This window comes from Harpegnathos saltator, unplaced genomic scaffold (assembly GCF_003227715.2).
Source record: "Harpegnathos saltator strain DR-91 unplaced genomic scaffold, Hsal_v8.6 scaffold676, whole genome shotgun sequence".
NCBI lineage: Eukaryota > Metazoa > Arthropoda > Insecta > Hymenoptera > Formicidae > Harpegnathos > Harpegnathos saltator.
The window spans coordinates 173,952-189,895 of NW_020230511.1; the positions used below are offsets into that span (position 1 = coordinate 173,952).

The window sequence follows — 15,944 nt, forward strand, 5'->3', positions numbered from 1 at the left end:
AATTTTCAAACTCAACTTCGACTTTTGTAAGAATCCGATACGTAACATTCCTCGACATCCCCAGGAAGAGAGAGAACACCGTCCAAGCCGCGCTTAAAATACATCTGAGGAAAGTATTCTATTTGTAAAGAGATTTTTCCCATAGTCTCATATTCTAAGCGAAGCCTTTTACAGACAAAGGATCTTTCGATAAAGCGATTAAGGTGAAGCATTCATCCCAAATTTATTAGATATTATTCGAACTGTTTTCTTCTTATTTCAAGAAAATTTCCTCTTATATCAATTAATTTTCCTCTTATATAATATGTTGATTTGAATGTCGGCTTCTTTTGTTCAGTCAGGCTCTACCTCCAGATATGAGCGAAAAAATAACCATATGCTCATGGATCAAAATATTTGGAACGCTTTTTAAAAAAAGGTATGTGTGTTGCTGTAACATATAACAAAGATAATTTACCCGTATTTGGTCAAATACAGTTTATAATCTATTGCAACAAGTTGAATAATATATTCTTTCTTTTAACTACATTTCATACATTTGGTTATAATGAACATCTTTGCAGCTACAAAGTCCGTAACAAAACTGATTGGAAATTTATTTGTTATGATGATCTTGTTTCATTCGTGTCTACTTATTGTAGAACTGAAGCCAGAAGTACATCTATATATATATGAATATATTACTTTTTGCTATACGTTATAATAATTTTTTCAGATTAACTAGCATAACCAGTAAGAATAAAATATAGTAAGAATAAATAATAATCCTCTTAAAAAAAAGATTAAATAATCTATGTGTAAGAGGAGATTTATACTAAAATCAATAAAATTTGCATTATGCATATAATCCCACTAACTGTAAGAATAATGTAAAGTGTTTATAATATTTTCCTCTTAATCTCAGAGGAATCTTCTTGAGGCCATATACAAGAATAAAACCCTGCAAAATTTAGACGATTCCGCTTGTTCTGAAATTACTTTCTTTTGGGTATATTACTTTTCGCTTACATTATAATTCCTTTTTCAAATTATACCAACCAGTATAACCAGTAAGAATAAATAATAATTCTCTTAAAGAAAGATCAAATAATCTATGTGTAAGAGGAGATTTATATTAAAATCAATAAGATTTGCATTATACATATGCAACATACAATCCCTCTAACTTTAAGAATAATGTATTTATAATATTTTTCTCTTAATCTTAGAGGAATCCTCTCGAGGCGATAATGTAAGAAAATCCTCTACAATTTAGATGATTCCGCTTGTTCCGAAATTACTTTTTTCTGTATCCTCCTCCGTCCTTTCTCAAAGGGAGGGAGGGGGGAGGGGGGAAGCGCGCAAACCTCGGAAAAGCGGCTGCCGCGCGTATCGTCGCGTCGCTGACGCACACGTACGTACGCGTGCGTGAATGGCCGTCGGCGTCGGCGTGGACAGGTGTGTGCGTCGGCGAAGGAAAGTGCCGGCTGCGAAGGAAAGCGAGAAGGATAGAAGACGTGTACTGTGTATGTGGGGGAGGGTGCGAGTAAAGATAACGACGCGACTAACCGCCGCGTCGACGCGATAGCCGACGGTAATCTAATAAAGCTGTCGAGCGCGCGCGCGCGCGCGACTGCGGGCGGCAGGAGGCGCGTTTCCACGTACTCGCGTCCGCCGGGACACTTGGACAATCCCAGGACGCGCGGGCGGACATAAATTCCGGGTAATCGCAGAAACGCGGCGTTAGGAGCGGATTAGATGGACTCACTCCGCGCGAATTGAAGCCGCGCGTCACAGCCCGACCTTTCCCGTGCTGGTTTTATCCGCGCGCGCGCGCGGCCGAGGTCGCGTCTCTTCTTTCCATCCTCTCGCTTCATATCCCGTCGATATCACGTCGATTGATCCGGCTCCGCAGCTCCTGCAGCCAACCGAGAGAGCTAACAGCTCGTGAGAATCTGAGACGCTGCCGAATGAAAGGGCTCGCAGGCCCCGGTATCGATGCTCGTTAGTCGGAACTTGTCCCGAAGCGAAGTGGTCGGATGAAACGCAGCTGCGGTTTACGGTCGCGGATTAAAATTTGCAGTTGGATCCGATTCGATTATACCAGGCACGCGTAGGGATGCAACGACAAATATCGGTAATATCGAAATATCGATATATCGGGAGACAAATCTCGAATATTTATCGATATTTTTTGTCACCGATAAAATCGACATATCGATATGAATTTTACTGATTTTCGTATTTTTCAGTTACAGCTCGGGGGGGGCCTATTACGGTTCTACGACCGAGATGAAAATTACAAAAGTGAGTGAATTCACTAGAATATATATTACGTAATTGCTCGATGTCTAGTAAATCCGCTCACTTTTAATTATAATTTCCACCTCAATCGTTGAATCGTAATAGCTCTCCCGCTCCATGTGTGATCTCCGACAAACGACTGCGGTTCATTATATATTTTCTAATAAGAACACGACAATAAATTATATGAAGATGAAAACTTTTAAGAGATCTTTTCAAATTTTTCGTGCATACCCTTTATATGCATACCCCTATATGTATACAATTTTTTTTTTATAAAAATATCGATATTATCGTTATCGGTGGTTGTGAATGACGATAATATCGTCGTCGATATTTTGAGAAATCATTGCATCCCTAGGCACGTGGCGTTATAATTGCAATATCAATACGACCGAGATCACGTCTAACTCCAAAGCCGAATCTCTGTAGCTCTCGCTTGAGACGAGCCTCAAACAACGATCATTAAGACCGGGCTGGAAACACTCGAAAGCGAAGCTTCGCGGAGCTGAGTCGACAAAAGCCGCGAAATTGTCCGAAATTACGGACCGCCCATTTCGCTGCGCTTGGTCGAAATTCTAACATTCGCGTCCGTGTCAGCATAAAGTTATATCCTCACCGCGCGCGAAGAAGAAACTGCGTTTGATATTCGTAACTGTAATTGCGCAGTGTGATATCTGTGATTACAGTCGGAAGAAGCATTTCCGCAGCAAGTGCCACACTATCGTGCCCGCGATAATGCGCGCATTGCTCATCGGCAGTGGCTTTCGTCGGAGCGATGAAAAAGCGATGCTTCAAAATGACTTCTCCGATTTCAGCGAGACCGATCATTTCTTCCTCCTGCCGCGCTGCGCCGCGCCGGCGGGTGCACAAAATAAGCAGATTTACGCGAGTCCATTACGTCGCATTGTTCGCACGGTCGGATCTGATTCCCAGCGCGACACGTCGCGCCGGCCACGCGTCGTCTACATTTGCATTTGTATTTTTCGAATGACGTCGCACGCAAATGTTATTGCAAATCGCGTCGACCGAGCGCAACCCGGCATTCAAACGTCGCCCGACACACACACACACATACACATACACACACACACACACACACACACACACACACACACACACACACACACACACACACACACACACACACACACACACACACACACATACACACACACGCACGCACGCACGCACACACGCACGCACACGCACACACACGCATACCGAGTGCTTTTGGAGGACAGCGTGTTTTAGCAACGAGCGTACAACGAGCACGCAAACGTCGCAAACAGAATTGTTTTCGAGGAAACGTAATTGGCGAAATAATTTTTCAATGATAGCGAGTAGGACGCCGCCGGAGAGCCACTTATAAATGCGACATTCCCGATATACGCTCTGGAATGCGACGCCTGTTTTCGTGCCATTGTTCGCGACACGCGATACGCGACTGTAAATTGACGACACGATGCAACGCGCCGGGCGTGTCTGGATTCCCGAGCGCGCTGAAATACTATTTCGCAATTAATTGCGTGATATCGCGCCCGTTCTCTCTCTCTTTCGGAACTCCTCACGCGCTCCCGTAATACTCGCGCTCGGCACACGCCGTTAGTTTCTCGCGCTTAATTGCCTCTCCGCAAACGTAATTCCATTTCGTCGTTAATATCTGCCCTTCATTCAACACCGCGGTTTCCCCTCCCACGGTCGATATTTGTTTTCCCATCCTGCCCCTCTCCTCGTCGGAGTCGCCGTCCTCGACGATTCTCCAGTCGCCACCACCACCACCACCACCACCCGCGACCGCAATTGCGTAAATTTTATTAATAAGGCCAGGCTAAAGAGCGGGAGGGAGAAAATGTCAAACAGACAGAGACGGGCCGAGAAGAGAGACAGACAGAGACACACACACACACACACAGAGAGAGAGAGAGAGAGAGAGAGAGAGAATGATGAGTGAGAGAAAGAGCGAGCCGCCCTCGCAATTGCGCGCGGTTGCGCCAGTTCGTGACTCGACGCGGCGCTTCCGTGCTGAAATCGCGACGAAATACACGCGTACACGCGGGACGATAAATCAATTCGAACACCGCGACGATCTCTCGGGCGACCGCGAACACGATAAAACGATTCCGCCGCGAGAAGGGAAAAAGGAGAAACAGAAAGAGAGAGAGAGAGAGAGAGAGAGAGAGAGAGAGACAGGGGAGAGCATAAAGGGACAGAGGGAAAAAAAAAACAAAGAGGATCGAGTCATCAACGTCGCTGTCTCGCCTTTGAAATCTCGAGAGCACGAGCTGAATCCGAGAACGAAGCGAATAATATCGTCGCATCGCTCGTGTCTCTCCCTCTCTCTCTCTCTCTCTCTGCCCCGCGGAATTTTCCCGCTTTCTCTCTCTCTCTCTCTATCTCTCTCTCTGTCCATCTCTCGCGCGCGATACACGTAGGGCGAAATAGAAATTGCCAATAACGGCGCGGTGGAACAATGCGCGCCGACGTTGATATGCATTAAACGCGTCCGCGGTGTGTCAATCAGTAATGCAGTTTATGCGTGACTGACAGTATCATAGACGGCGTGCATAACGCGCGAGGCCGCGTGCGTTCGTCATGCACGCGTATGCACGCTGCATCCGTGTGTGCGTACGCTCTCGCGTATTACGCGCAAGTGCGTCGCGTTGCGTGCGCGTGTGAGGGTGCATCGATGAGAGAGACTGGCGAGAAGGGAGAACACGCGCGCGCGCGCGAGAGATAGATAGAGAGAGAGAGAGAGAGAGAAAGAGAGAGAGAGAGGGGGGGGATCCAAGAGGGATGGAAAAGCCAATTCCGTCGTATCAGCGCAAATGGCTATTGGCCGACAGGAAGAAACGCCGTGTGCGCTTCGCAGAAGACGATAATAATAAACGTTTACGATCGGTGAGTTGGAAATTGGTGCGCTGAGAGAGGCTTTCACAATCGGCCCTTACGCCGAGCGATGTTTCAATATCCGACGCCCTTGCTCCGCCCTCTGGCCGAACCTTGCACCCGGGAATTATGGATCACCCGGACCTCTCTCATTGTCTAAAAGCCGTCCGGCGATAATTTGTTAACGTGCGCGCGGTTTCCCTGGAATTTTCAGCGGGAATCTCGCAGCGCAGAGTGAAAGAGATAAATCAGCGTCTCCCTGGGTCTCTCGAGATTGATTAGGGTGGAACTTGCAATCGCACAGCATTCGCTGTACGTATGCGAGATGAGACAGGTGCAATTTGAAGAAAAGGGAAGGAGAAGGGAGAAAGAGAGAGGGAGAGAGAGAGAGAGAGAGAGAGAGGAGAGATAAATTGCCATCACTTTAGACCGTAAGATCTTGCAGAAATTTAAAGACCAAGAGAAAGAAAGGGGCGAGGAGAGGGAAAATCGTTAATCATATATCCTCAGTGAAAGGCGCGAAAGGAACACGCCAGACTTTCCGCCCGTCCGGCGGAAAAGTTCCGACTGTAATGAAGATTTCGAGCCATTCGAGCCGAGACGAAGATCAATTTACCGTAACATGAAATCGCGCAACGCTCGGCGCGCTTCAACGTTAACAGCGGCATTTAAACAACGACGGTTACCTCGCGCGATCGTTATCAGGGGCCCGGGGGGGGGGGGGAGAAAGCCGGGGGAGACGCGAGGCTGCAGGGAACATCCTAAGCAAACACCGTAGGAATTCAATGTAAATCATTAGACGGCGCGATATATTAGCGCTCGGCGCGCGTTTACAATATGAGAGAGCAAGGCGTGTCTCGAAATAATAATAAAGCGCGACCTTGGATGAATGTGCCGTTGTGCGGCGCGATAGCGCAGCCCGCTTTATTTTCGGATGACAAATACTCGCAGCGAATAACGAGCGAGTTGCGAAACTTCAGCTCGAGCAAGTTAGACGAAAGTCGCACGCTTCGACGAAGCACACAACAGCGGGGCACGAGCTCGCTCTCGCGGGTCTTGCGATATCGCGTTCCGCTCGTGCGTTACTTACGCAAAAAATGTGATTAACAAGGCCTTTTTCGGCGGACAGTCGTCGTTGCCTTCGACCACGTCGACCCGGTCTTCGACGACTTCGTCGAGGCGCGGGAGAAGCAGCGCGCACCTGTAGATCGCTCGATTGTATCGCCGCGTGAGATTGTACACTTCTAAACGTCCTCGAGCAAAATTCCAGCGAGAACCAGTGAGGATCTCCTCGAGATAATGAAGATACCGTCACTCAGATCGCGAGAGCAAATGTTTAAACGTTCTCGAAGAGTGAACTCTTAATCCATGCGAGAGCGAATGACACTCAAGAGAAAGAAATGTCAGACCAAACGGAATCGTCTACTAAATTTTGGAGGATTTTATTCTTATGGCCTCGAGAGGATTTCTCTGAAATCAAGAGGAAAATATTATAAACGCATTATTTTTAAAGTTAGAAGGAGATTGTGCGTTGCATGTATGATGCAAATCTTATTGATTTTAATAGAAATCTCTTACACACAGATTATTTAATCTTTCTTTTCGTTCGTGTCTGGAGGTAGAGCATGACTGAACAAAAGAAGCCGACATTCAAATCAATATATTCCTCTTCTTATAAAAAGAAAATTAATTGATGCAAAAGGAAGTCTTGTTGAAAGAAGAGGAAAACAGAATAATATCTAATTAATTTGAGATGAACGCTTCACTTTAATCGCTTTATCGAAAGAGGAATCCTTTCTCTGTAAAAGGCTTCGTTTAGAATATGAGACTATGAAAAAAATCACTTTACAAATAGAATACTTTTCTTGGATGTTTCAGCCGATCGGAGTATCCTTCGAGGTACAAACAAAATAAAAAGCGGTACAAATAGACAAAGTACAATCGAAGCATATTGTGAATTTTTCTTTTCATCAAGTTGCTTGCCAGGTTCACACATCGGTGCAAGGAATCGCCCGAATTCGAGCGCTCTGTTCTTCGAATGGAGGGAGGGGGGGGTTTCCGCTTCAAGCATTGTAGAGGATGCGCAATCAGCGAATTGCGCACCGTTAGGTCAATTTGCGCGTCTGCAAATTAAAACGCATAAGGATATCAACTACTGGCTTATTTGTTTTCTCTTTTTCTTCGTAAAATTTGCGATGGCGCTTCTCGACGACAACGGTCTCGGCTGGCCGCGGCCAGAGCGAATCACGTTATTTGCATTCGCGGAGTGTCGACAGCTGGGACGTGATAACGAGTATCTCTCCCCGATACCCCGATATTTTACTTTCGACATTAATCAGCCATCGATACCCGCGGGCAGCGGATATCGAATATCGCGCGATTCCACGGCCGCGCTCAATTTCAGTCACCGTCGTATTACACGGAAGTCTCGAATTCCGCGTCTCAATCTCGGATTCCAGCCGGTGATTCGCGCACTCGGCAGCCCGATGTCGACTTTATTAGGATGATCTCGCAGACGCGGAGACGCGCCCCGTTCGACGACTCTTTCCCCGAGCCTTGCGTGCGAAGAGAATCGGAGAGCCTCCCCTCGAGAGGCGGGCTAAAGTCCGTGCAAAATTACCACGGAAATATATGCAATTCCGTTCGCAACTTTTCTCTCTCTCGACGATTACCGCGAAGCTAGACTTACCGAGAGGGAAAAATCGAATGAGAAGAACCGAGTCGTCTCGGGCTCGGGCTAGTTTCGTCGCGCAGAGTGCGACAGGGTGAAATTGAGCAAAAATTCAGGCAGATCTGACAGGCAGTAGGAATTTCAACCGCGAGATCTCGTCAACATCGAGCGCGGTTGACGAAGCTGAAACGTGGCTGCGCGCGAGATACAGATATTCGTTCGACCACCGAAACGATTTAGCCGCGCGACGCGAGTAATCCCATCTCCGAGAGATGGACGATTTATTAAATCAGACGATAACTGCGACCAATGCAATGTCGTGTCGGTTTCATGATCCGCCTGGTTGAGCTGAAATTTCAGCTTGTGTGTTTTTACGCGTGTGTTTGGCGCCGATTTTTCTAGTTGCCGTTATCTTTTCCAGAATTTTATCTCGTAAGAATAAACAAACTTGTTGCCCGTTGGGAGAAATGTATGCAGGCCAATGGTCTTTATTTTTATTTATTTATTAATAAATAAATCTTTATTTTGATTAATAAATATTTAATTTTTAACTGATATATGAGTCTTTATACTCAATACGTAGAAACCGTAATTATGTTTGCATCAACCTGCTGTAAGAAATGACTAATTTTATCCTTGCAAATTTTTCCGAAAATCTCGCTCGTTCGATCGCTCGATCCGGTGGAAAGTGTCGAGTTTCATAGCGTCAAGGGAACTGAATTTTCACATTGTATATCGCGAATTGATTGCTCCGATCTCTTTGGAAAAATTCGCGCGGTTTGAATCCTTTGATTCCACCGAAATCAGACGATAACTGCGACCAATGCAATGTCGTGTCGGTTTCATGATCCGCCTGGTTGAGCTGAAATTTCAGCTTGTGTGTTTTTACGCAGACAAAGGATTCAAACCGCGCGAATTTTTCCAAAGAGATCGGAGCAATCAATTCGCGATGTACAATGTGAAAATTCAGTTCCCTTGACGCTATGAAACTCGACACTTTCCACCGGATCGAGCGATCGAACGAGCGAGATTTTCGGAAAAATTTGCAAGGATAAAATTAGTCATTTCTTACAGCAGGTTGATGCAAACATAATTACGGTTTCTACGTATTGAGTATAAAGACTCATATATCAGTTAAAAATTAAATATTTATTAATCAAAATAAAGATTTATTTATTAATAAATAAATAAAAATAAAGACCATTGGCCTGCATACATTTCTCCCAACGGGCAACAAGTTTGTTTATTCTTACGAGATAAAATTCTGGAAAAGATAACGGCAACTAGAAAAATCGGCGCCAAACTTAAAATGATAAGAACCGCGATTATTTTTGCACCAATCTAACAGATTTACTCGATGTCCGCTAACAATGCGAGATATATTCCACGCGAATCCGGGAGATTTTCCTCTGCGGGAAAAAACGCAGAGAAAATTAACTCGACGTCTCAGTCGCTTCCACTGATGATTTCCCCGCCTCTCGTAACGAGCTCCTCCTCCCTTCCTGGACACTCCTGAGTATCCCGAAGGTTCAAACCCAACGACTCGCCGACGGGCAACGACACACTTCGGAAAAAGACACTTCCTGCTCTGCGGTCCGACGGTCTGCGGTCCGCCGCCGAACTTAGGCGCGTAACATCCACGTCGCACGAAATAAGTCGTTGACCGGAATAGAGGTCGGCGAATCGCGCTTTCCTCGCTTTCGTCGGCTGACAAAAGCCAACACGTCTCGCACGTGATCTCGTCCGCGTGAACTCGCCCGAGTACGGCTATCCGGCTGGGAAGCCGCGCGTGGAAAGCCCGAAAACTGCCGCCGCACGTCAGCACCACCAACCATCATCATGCGCGTTTCCACCTTTGCCTTCGTCCATCACGTCGTCACCTCGTCGACGACGACATCGCGACGCGACTCTTCTGACACGGTCGCTTTGACCGAGCGATCATCGGCCATCTGTGGAGGCTGCGCGGCACATGATCGGGGAAGCCCGGAAAGCCGGCCAGAACGGCGAGAAAGCAACATACTCAAAAAAAAAAAAGTATTCTATTTATAAAGTGATTGTTCCCATAGTCTCATATTCTAAGCGAAGCCTTTTATAGAAAAAGGATTCCTCTTTCGATAAAACGATTAAGGTGAAGCATTCATCTAAAATTTATTAGATATCATTCCAACTGTTCTCCTCCTTATTTCAAGAAGATTTCCTCTTGTATCAATTAATTTTTCTCTTATATCAAGAGAAATATGTTGATTTGAATGTCGGCTTCTGTTCAGTCATGCTCTACCTCCAGATATGAACGAAAAAATAACCATACGCTCATGGGTCGGAATATTTGGAAAGTTTAAAAAAAAAAATATATGTCTGATATATAACGAGGACAATTTACCCATATTTGGTCAAATACAGTTTATAATCTAATGCAAGAAGTTGAATAATATATTCTTTTTTTAACTATGTTTCATACAATTGGTTATGATGATCTTATTTCATTCGTGCCTATTTATCGTAGAACTGGAGCCAGAAATACACACACATATATATATATATATCACTTTTCGCTATATATTAATAATAATAATTTTTTCAAATTAACTAGCATAACCAGTAGAGATGTGCGAACTATTTGAATTCGAATCCCTATGATTCGAATAGGAATCAAATGCATTATCGTTTGCGTGCATCAGCTATAAAACGGGCCATCTGAATCTGTATGTTTAAACCCTTAATTTGTAATTAACTTAACTTATAATTAATAACTTGATTATAAATTACTTTAATTATTTAAATATATATTTTACTTTAAAATGATATTACAATATCAATATTCCCTTTCATATTAAAATCTTCCATCATTATTTCATGTTTAATAGTCATATTAAATTTTTTAATGATTCGATTCGATTCGAATTCGAATAAGAGTAAATAATAATTCTCTTAAAAAAAGATCAAATAATCTGTACATAAGAGGAAATTTGTATTAAAATCAATAAGATTTGCATTATACACATAACATATAATCTCTCTATCTTTAAGAATATTGTGTTTATAATATTTTCCTCCTAATCTTAGAGGAATCCTCTTGAATGATTCCGCTTGTTCTGAAATTACTGTTTTTTAGGTGCACGCTTCCCCGTGCCCCGGCAACGAGCACGGAACTTTGGAATGCAAATGAATATATTGGCCGCGAATAAATAAAATTCGCGCGCCGCCCTCGACGCCCATGTTTGACGCCGCGGCGCCGAAAGTTGGTCGGCCGGGAGCTGAAAGCCGGCCAGGACGACCCGCGAACTCGCTGGGATCCTCGTCGACTCGCGCTACCGTCTGCTAAGAAGGAGCCGCAACCGGGATGAGTTCCTAGGATCACCCTAATGCACCTCCGAGGATGAGAGAGGATCTCCTCCGCGCGGAAGATACGCCCGGCCGCGCGTTCTGCGTCGTTGTTTTCCGCGACGGACAAAGGAACAAAGGTCGAATTTTCACGCCGACGCGCGAAGGAGAGAGAAAAACGCGAGAGCCTCGCGTTCCTCGGCGCCGTGCATAATTTATCGCCGAGTGCCTCCGCGTCTCCCGTCCGAGTGCGGGCGAAGGTCGGGATCGCCCGGTCACGTTTCGACGTTAAATACACACGGTACGGCGAGAAAATACGTCCGTGCGCGACGCGAATTCGTTCATTCAGGCCGGGGACTGGTCGTGTATGCAGAACGACGACGAGAGAGAGAGAGAGAGAGAGACCGATTCCGTGCGCGTTTCGCGAGCGGCGGTAACGAGAATGGAGATTTCCACGGAGAATCTCGCCCACGTCACGATCGCCGCCGCAGTCTTCCTTTCTTCACGGCGCGGAGAAATTCCATCACAAGCAAGATTCACAAGTTTCGAGAGGAGAAGTCGCGATCCCGGCGGTCACGGCCGATAATTAATCTTCCAATCGATGCGCTTCATTCGCCGCGGCGCGTCGTGCGCGTCCGCCGAGCGGTTTGCACAAGCGTGTGCCGAGGATAAACAGATGGGTAAACAAATTAATCGAGCGGCTAAGACGATGAAAGCTATCAAGGCGCGAAATACCCGAGCAAAAATCTTATTCTCTCGCTGTCTTTCTCTCTCTTTCTCCCCGTTTCTCGCGTGCGCGTCCTTTCCGACGGATCCGACGGATTCTTCTTTGCGGAACAAACACTCCAAGAATCGCGTTTAATTATCCCACCACCACCTCGGTATCGCTGTATTTGTCCTCGTCGGCGGCCAAACAAAGGAGCAAGAAGAACGAGAGCGAGAAGAAGAAGCGCGAGTGAGCGGCCGCTTGATCGCTTGAACGCGCGCGGCGCGCTTTTTAACCCTTTGAAGACCCCCTCGAGGAATCGGAGTTTCGGGAAGAGCGGCCTGTTTATCGACCACCAGATGTTCCCTTCGCCGCGGATGCCACGAGACGAGATCGAGACCTTTGCCCGAGAGTCGAGGATGCCGGAACGTCTCTCCCCGCGTAATCAAGGATTGGAAATACGAAGGACTAAGCGCAGGTTGTTCCAATTTCTTGGTAAGTTAACTAATAGTTAAATCATATGTCTGTCTTTGTCTGACAAGGAACATCCACGAAGTGTGTGTCTTCGATTTCGACGAAACTTGGCATATTCGTAGAGTAGCCAAAAATAAAAGACCCATATCTTTTTTATCGGCAATGGCTCAGGTTTAAGGGGTGAAACTGCCCCTCAAAGTTTCATTCTCTTTATGCTATTTCGACAACTATTGTAGATAGGAAAAAAATTTTTTAAACAAAAATTGTACACCACGAAAAACTGTACAATTTTTGTTTAAAAGGTTTTCTCCCTGTCTATAATGATTATCGAGATAGCATAAAAGGGATGAAACTTTGAGGGGCAGTTTCACCCCTTAATCCTGAGCTATTGCTGATAAAAAAAATATGGATCTCTTACTTTGCAAATATGCCAAGTTTCGTCGAAATCGAAGACACACACTTCGCGGTTGAAGTTGAAGGAAAAACAAAGACAAACATACTACTGAACTATCAGTTATGAACTTACCAAGAAGTTGGAACAACCGGCCCTAAGTAGATGCTGTTCGCGCGGCGGAAACGACGAAATGACGAGAAAATGATGTCCTTCGGCCGAGCTGAGCCTCGACGAGGCTTCGACGCACGCGGCGCGTTGATTCACGCTGATTGCACAAAGGATTAACCGACGATCGAATTACCGGAAACGCGCTAAGAAAATGTAATTCGAGACGCACCTTTCACCTCGTCCCGCAATCAAGGATTCGATAATCAAGGAGTTGGAGCGGAGGAGCGAGTCGCGAATGTTTCTTGATTTCTTGATATTTCAATTGCTTCTTCTTACATTACCGTATACAGACTTCCTTTTTCGAAGAGCGCCAACGTTCGACTTCTGATTCCGGCAATTAGCCGAAAATATCCGCCAAAATAACATCTCGCTCGCGTCGGCTCTTGTTGACAACTCGCGTTGTATTATTGCGTCGCAATTAATTATACTTGATACGCAACTTAATGAGACGCGATAGTAGCGTCGACGGTGAACGTCACGAGGCGTCCGCAACGCGACGATATCGGCGCGAGTTCGCCGCAAAGTCGCGCGACGGATGACGGCGACGCGTTTGAAACTCGGAAACGCGATGAAATGTTCGACGTTTCCGGCTTCGGCGGAATCGCCGCGTTCTCGCCGATGAGAGAGAGAGAGAGAGAGAGAGAGAGAAAGAGAGATCCTCCCGACTGGCTTCGAGCGAGTTACGCTCGAAGGGACAACATTCTCGAGTTCTGGGACACGCGGCGCGCGCGCGCGCGATTCCCCGGAGGGTGAGCGCCGTCGTGTACGAGTGCGGACGAGCAGACATCGATTTCCTCTTCCTCGTTCACGGATATCCGCCGTCCCTTTTCAGCCATCGAGCCACCGCGAACGCGCGCTTTCTATCTCCCCCTCCTCCCTCCCGGGCATCGATTTCATCGATGAAGTCCTTTCACCGGCGCGACCGCCACTCGCACCGGCCTCAACGGAGCGTCGTCACGTCGTTAACCCTTGAGCGCCGGTCGCTCCGTAAATTCGCTCTCCCGCAGCTTTCGCGGCAGTCTCCCCGCGGGTGGGGGGGGGGAGATGCTCTTTCGCGACGAATGCACATGTGACCCGCGACATTTCGCGTAATGATCGAGGTGCAACCTGACCGGCGCCAGCATCAGCATTTCAGCGACCGCACGCGCCGCTGCTCAAGGATTTTAACGCGCGACTCGCCTCTCTCGCGTACCGCCGCCTCTTTCAGCGACGAGCACCTGCTCTGTCTCTTTTCTCTCCCTCCCTCCCTCTCCCCCGGCCCCCTCGCGCTCTCTCTCTCTCTCTCTCTCTCTCTCTCTCTCTCTCTCTCTCTCTCTCTCTCTCTCTCGCTCTCTCTCTGCCCACCGACAACCGTGAACTTGGCTGGACATGCCTGCTCGCCGTGCTCCGTTCGTGGAAAACGCGGGAGCGCTCGTACTCGTAAGAGACCCGCGCTCGTGATCGAAACGTGCGCCTCTCACGGTTCCCCCCCTTTTTCCCCTTTCCCCCCTGGCCATCGGTTCGGGAGATCTGTCACGCCGGCCTGCGTCTCGCGAGACGCGACCCAGCCCGGGGGTCGCGTATCATCCGTGGCGGCGGCGGCGAGAGAAAGAGGAGACGAAGACACGGGCAGCGGGGGTGGTTGGAGAAGAAAGAGAGGTGAAGGACGAAGAGGAGGAGGAGGAGGAGGAGGAGGAGGAGGAGGAGGAGGAGGAGGAGGAGGAGGAGGAGGAGGAGGAGGAGGAGGAGGAGGAGGAGGTGATGGTGGACAAGAGGGAGAGGGACGTCGTTACCGACCGAGCTTGGCGGACCGCGAGCATGTCACGCGAGAGTGAGAAACGATGAGGAGAGGACGGGCGTGAACGAATGTGACCGTCGCTCGCTCTCTCTCTCTCTCTCTCTCTCTCTCCCCCTCTTTCTCCTCTCTACCTCTTACTCCTTCTCCATCTCTCCAGACGCTATCTCCGTCTCTCTTACGTACTCACCCCGTGATGCTGGCCCACGATGAGAGGAAGCTGCGGCCGACGTCGGTGGCGGGGTCGTGCGACGGCCGATCGGAGAGCTCCGGCGATAGTAGCCGGCAACGACTGACGCGTGCGTACGCACGTACGCACGCACGCACGCACGCACACACGCTCCTCACGTACGAGTCCACCGGTTATGTACAGTCCAGCACAGAGAGCACACCGACAGCCGAGGGTGTATATGCCGACGAGGACGACGACGGCAACGGCAACACGGCGCGGTCCCGTCGGCGATACGAAGAAAGCACAATGGCCGACCACCGCTGCGCGCTGCTCCGCTCTCGCTCGCTCTCGTGATTCCGCACGGGGCCCCACGAGGCGCGCTTCTTCCTGCCCCTCCGACGAGACGAGACGACGCACCTAGCTCGCACCTTCCGCTCGGGGCGCGCGTGCGACGCGAGACCGCCGACGGTGACGATGACGATGACGGCGGCGATGACGACGGCGATGACGATAACGATGACGATGACGATGACGACGACGATGACGACGACAGTACGAAGGTCGCGGTGATACGCAAGTCGCAGCGTACGAACGGCCGCCTGGCGATCCTCGGGCTTACGACGGCGGATCGCGCTGAAGCCGCTGGTTCTGTCGCTCCTGACGCGTCAAATCGCCGCGCGCCACTCCGCGCGAAACATAAAAACCGACTGACTGGCGTGCCGCTGCGCGGCGAGGCGCGATGCGTCCACGGCGGCCGAGAGGAGGTTAAGCGGTGGGGAGATGACGCGCGCTTCTCTCGCGGAGCGCGCTGTGCAGAGAGGACGACGCACTGGCAGGAGGCGCGCGGGCGCAAGCGAGAGGCACGCGCGAGACACGAGACGTGAGACGCGAGATGCGCGCGCGCGCGGACGGACGGACGAACGTCGCTCGGCCGCGATTGGGCGTGGTGGAGTCCCTAGACCCGAGTCCGAGCCGTGTGTATCGACCGCGCCGTGGCGGCCGCCATTGCGGCGGCGCGCGCAGCCGCGCGACATTTCAAACGATCGAGACTCGAATCGAGGAGACACGGCTCGGCCGGCCCGCGAGATATCT

The 15,944-nt window shown here is 48.6% G+C and overlaps 1 protein-coding gene across 2 annotated transcripts in view; it reads right to left on the reverse strand.

Moving 5' to 3' along the window:
* The window catches only part of Gprk2 (G protein-coupled receptor kinase 2), a 45,394-nt gene extending 29,651 nt beyond the window's left edge, over positions 1-15,743 (reverse strand). Inside the window, exon 1 of one of the 2 annotated variants that reach the window (XM_025305124.1) lies at positions 14,871-15,743. The gene's annotated coding sequence lies outside the window, so the exon portion shown is untranslated. The remainder of the gene's footprint in view (positions 1-14,870) is intronic. The other variant, XM_011143956.3, reaches the window with a different exon arrangement.
* Positions 15,744-15,944: the final 201 nt, after the last annotated feature.